Source organism: Arachis ipaensis, chromosome B1 (assembly GCF_059453495.1).
Source record: "Arachis ipaensis isolate K30076 ecotype BB chromosome B1, ASM5945349v1, whole genome shotgun sequence".
Taxonomy (NCBI): Eukaryota; Viridiplantae; Streptophyta; class Magnoliopsida; order Fabales; family Fabaceae; genus Arachis; species Arachis ipaensis.
Window position 1 is genome coordinate 49,650,669 of NC_142436.1, and position 5,287 is coordinate 49,655,955.

Consider the following 5,287-nt stretch of genomic DNA (forward strand, 5'->3'; position numbering starts at 1 on the left):
AAGTTGGCAACATTTATAGATACGAATAAAAGCATTAAAGTAAAAGTAGCATAGAAACATAAATTAAAGTAAATACTAAACCTGGATCGAGAGTCACTCTTAAAAACTAAGAGAAGTCCTAAATCTTAATCCTAATCCTAAGAGAGAGAGGGGAGAACCTCTCTCAAACTAAATATAAATCATGGAAAGTGAAAATTGGCGAGCTCTCCTATGAATGGATGTATTCCCCCACTTTATAGCCTCTAATCTGTGTGTTCTGGGCTGAAAACTGGGTGAAAAGCAGCCCAGAAATCGCCCCCTATGATTTCTGTTACGTTCAGATCGCGGGCAAGTGACGCAGAGGCGTCGTCCACGCGGCTGCGCGGATTGCTTTCCTGCCAGGTCACGCATCCGCGTGATCCACGCGTTCGCGTCGCCTGGCGTTGGGGCAGCTATGGCAAATTATATATCAAATTGAAGCCCCAGACGTCAGCTTTCCAACGCAACTAGAACCGCATTGTTTGGACCTCTGTAGCTAAAGTTATAGCCGTTTGAGTGCAAAGAGGTCAGGCTGGACAGCTTAGCAGTTTCTCCAACTTCTTGTATTCCTTCCACTTTTGCATGCTTCCTTTCCATCCTCTGAGCCATTCCTGCCCTGTAATCTCTGAAAACACTTAACACACATATCAAGGCATCTAATGGTAATAAGAGAGGATTAATAATAAGCAAATATAAGATCAAAGAAGCATGTTTTCAATCATAGCACAAAACCAGGAAGGAAAATGTAAAACATGCAAATAGTATGAATAAGTGGGTAAAGAGTTGATAAAATCCACTCAATTGAGCACAAGATAAACCATAAAATAGTGGTTTATTAGGCTTACGTCCTCCTCACTCTCTCCAGGTTTGGCCATGTTGGTAATGGTTATGGCCTTGCACTCTCTCTTGGAATTTTCTTCTGTATTGCTTGGGAGAGTACTGGGAGGAGTTTCAGTAATCTTCTTACTCAGCTGACCCACCCGTGCCTCCAAATTTCTAAGGGAGGACCTTGTTTCATTCATGAAACTTAGTGTGGTCTTGGATAGATCAGAGACTATGGTTGCCAGGCCAGAATGGCTCTGTTCAGAATTCTCTGTCTGTTGCTGAGAAGATGATGGAAAAGGCTTGCTATTGCTAAACCTATTTCTTCCACCATTATTATTGAAGCCTTGTTGAGATTTTTGTTGGTCCTTCCATGAGAAATTTGGATGATTTCTCCATGAAGGATCATAGGTGTTTCCATAGGGTTCTCCCATGTAATTCACCTCTGCCATTGCAGGATTCTCAGGATAATAAGCTTCTTCTTCAGAAGATGCTTCTTTAGTACTGTTGGATGCAGCTTGCAATCCATTCAAACTCTGAGAAATCATATTAACTTGTTGAGTTAATATTTTGTTCTGAGCCAATATGGCATTCAGAGTATCAATCTCAATAACTCCCTTCTTTTGAGGCGTCCCATTGTTCACAGGATTCCTCTCAGAGGTGTACATGAACTGGTTATTTACAACTATTTCAATAAGTTTCTGAGCTTCTGCAGGGGTTTTCTGATGAAGAGATCCTCCTGCAGAATGGTCCAATGACATTTTTGACAACTCAGATAGACCATCAAAGAATATATATATATATATATATATATATATATATATATATATATGATGCTCCATTCTGGAAGCATGTCAGTAGGACACCTTTTGATCAATTGCTTATATCTTTCCCAAGCTTCATAGAGGGACTCACCTTCCTTCTGTCTGAAGGTTTGGATTTCCACTCTAAGCTTGCTCATCTTTTGAAGTGGAAAGAATTTGGCCAGAAAAGTATTGACCAGCTTTTCCCAAGAGTTCAAGCTTTCCTTAGGTTGTGAATCCAACCATGTTCTAGCTCTGTCTCTTACAGCAAAAGGGAAAAGCATAAGCCTGTAGACCTCAGGATCAACTCCATTGGTCTTGACAGTGTCATAGATTTGTAAGAATTCAGCTAAGAACTGATGAGGATCTTCCAATGGAAGTCCATGAAACTTGCAATTCTGCTGCATCAGAGAAACTAATTGAGGCTTAAGCTCAAAGTTGTTTGCTCCAATGGCAGGAGTTGAGATGCTTCTTCCATAGAAGTTAGAGGAGGGTGCAATAAAGTCACCAAGCATCTTCCTTGCATCTCTACCATTGTTATTGGGTTCGGCCATGTCTCCTTCTTTTTTGAAAATTTCTGTCAGATCCTCTCCAGAGGGTTGTGCTTTAGCTTCTCTTAATTTCCTCTTAAGAGTCCTTTCAGGCTCAGGATCAGCTTCAATAAGAATGTCTTTATCCCTGTTCCTGCTCATATAAAAAAGAAGAGAACAGAAAAGAAGAGGAATCCTCTATGTCACAGTATAGAGATTCCTTTATGTGAGTAGAAGAAGAGAAGAATAGAAGAAAGAGAAGAGAAAAATTCGAAATTTAAATTAAAATAAAAGGAAAAATATTTTTGTTTTTATTTTAATTATTAGTTAGAATTCAAAAATTAAAAAAAAAAATTGAATTTTAAAACAATTAGTTAATTAAAAAGGAATTTTCAAAAAGTGGGGAGGAATTTTCGAAAATTAGAGAGAGAAAATTAGTTAGGTGGTTTTGAAAAAGATATGATTGAAATAGAAAACTTTTAAAATCAAACAAAAAGTTAAGTAGTTAATTGAAAAAATATTTGAAAATAAATTTGGAAAAGATAAGAAGTTAGAAAAGATTTTGAAATTGATTTTGAAAAAAATATGATTGAAATTTTATTTTGAAAAAGATTTGAAAAAGATAGAATTTTTAAATTGAAAATTTGACTTGACTAATAAGAAACAATTAAATTTTAAAACTTTATGACTAAATCAATTCAAATTTTCAAAATTTATGAGAAAAATAAGGAAAAGATATTTTTTTTTTATTTTTGAATTTTTAATGAAGAGAGAGAAAAACATAAAAATAATGCAAAACATAAAAATTCAAGATAAAAACACATGATGCATGCAAGAACACTTTGAATGTCAAGATGAACACCAAGAACACTTCGAAGATCATGATGAACATCAAGAACATATTTTTTGAAAATTTTTGAGAAAAAGAAAAACATGCAAGACACCAAACTTAGAAATTTTCAATGTTTAGACACTAACAAATTGAAAATGCATATGAAAAACAAGAAAAGACACAAAACATGAAAATTCAAAGACTAAACAAAGAAAATCATCAAGAACAACTTGAAGATTTTAAAGGACACATGCATGAATGTTCAAAAATTTTTAGGAAATTAAAAAGATGCAATTGAAACCAAACTTAAAAATTAACACTAGACTCAAACAAAAAACACAAAATTATTTTTTGGTTTTATGATTTTATTAACTTTTTTTTTGAAAATTTTTCGAAAATAAAAAAGCTTAAAAATAAAATAAAATTACCTAATCTGAGCAACAAGATGAACCGTCAGTCGTCCAAACTTGAACAATCCCCGGAAACGGCGGCAAAAACTTGGTGCACGAAATTGTGATCTCAATGGCGCCAACAACTTGGTACGCACAATTGTAATCTTAACTCTTTGTCACAACTCCGCACAACTAACCAGCAAGTGCACTAGGTCGTCCAAGTAATAAACCTTACGTGAGTAAGGGTCGATCCCACGGAGATTGTCGGCTTGAAGCAAACTATGGTCATCTTGTAAATCTCAGTCAGGCAGATTTAAATGGTTATGAAGTTTAAGATAATTAAAATATGATTAAAATAAAAAATAAGATAGAGATACTTATGTAATTCATTGGTGGGATTTCAGATAAGCGTATGGAGATGCTTTGTTCCTTCTGAATCTCTGCTTTTCTACTGCCTTCATTCAATCATTCATACTCTTTTCCATGGTAAGCTTTATGTTGGGGGATCACCGTTGTCAATGGCTACCGTCCGTCCTCTCAGTGAAAATGGTCCAAATGCGCTGTCACCGCATGGCTAATCATCTGTCGGTTCTCGATCATGTTGGAATAGGATCCATTGATCCTTTTGCGTCTGTCACTATGCCCAACACTCGTGAGTTTGAAGCTCGTCACAGTCATCCCTTCCCAAATCCTACTTGGAATACCACAGACAAGGTTTAGACTTTCCGGATCTCAGGAATGGCCGCCAATAATTCTAGCCTATACCACGAAGATTCTGATCATGAACCAGGAGGCTAAGACATACACACTCAAGCTATTGCAGATAGAACGGAAGTAGTTGTCAGGCATGCGTTCATAGGTGAGAATGATGATGAGTGTCACGGATCATCACATTCAACAGGTTGAAGTGCGAGTGAATATCTTGGATTAAGAATAAGCTTGAATTGAATAGAAAAACAATAGTACTTTGTATTAATTCATGAGGAACAGCAGAACTCCACACCTTAATCTATGGGGTGTAGAAACTCCACCGTTGAAAATACATAAGTGAAAATATGGTAGACATGGCCAAGTGGCCAGCCTCCTATGGAGGTCTCAGAACGTAAAAGTTACATAATGTGTTCTAGAGATGTAAACTAAATTACTAAAAGTAGTTTTTATACTAAACTAGTAACTAGGGTTTACAGAAATGAGTAAATGATGCAGAAATCCACTTCCGGGGCCCACTTGGTGTGTGTTTGGGCTGAGCATTGAGCTTTCATGTGTAGAGACTCTTTTTGGAGTAAAACGCCAGGTTGTAGCCTATTTCTGGCATTTAACTCTGATTTGCAACTTGTTTCTGGCGTTTAACTCTAGAATAGGGCAGGAAGTTGGCGTTTGAATGCCAGTTTGCATCATCAGAACTCGGGCAAAGTATGAACTATTATATATTGCTAGAAAGCCCTGGATGTATACTTTCCAACGCATTTGAGAGCGCGCCAATTGGGTTTCTGTAGCTCCAGAAAATCTATTTCGAGTGCAGGGAGGTCAGAATCCAACAGCATCTGCAGTTCTTTTTCAGCCTCTGAATCATATTTTTGCTCAAGTCCCTCAATTTCAACCAGAAATTACCTGAAATCATAGAAAAACACACAAACTCATAGTAAAGTCCAGAAATATTATTTTTATTTAAAAACTAATAAAAATATACTAAAAACTAACTAATTCACACTAAAAACTACCTAAAAATAATGCCAAACAGCGTATAAATTATCCGCTCATCAGTGTGGCGCCTAACTTGGATCCATGAAGTTAGGCGCCACATGAAGCATCTTTGGAGAATTTCTTGCTGCCACTGATGACAGGTCATCTTAGCCTAGTTTCACTAGCCTTTTCCCTTTGTTTTCAATA

At 36.6% G+C, this 5,287-nt stretch overlaps 1 non-coding gene across 1 annotated transcript; it reads left to right on the forward strand.

The window, feature by feature from the left end:
- Positions 1-1,687: 1,687 nt before the first annotated feature.
- LOC148576498 (small nucleolar RNA R71) lies at positions 1,688-1,795 on the forward strand. The gene has a single exon (XR_015903436.1). It is a non-coding gene; the product is annotated as a small nucleolar RNA R71 (small nucleolar RNA).
- Positions 1,796-5,287: the final 3,492 nt, after the last annotated feature.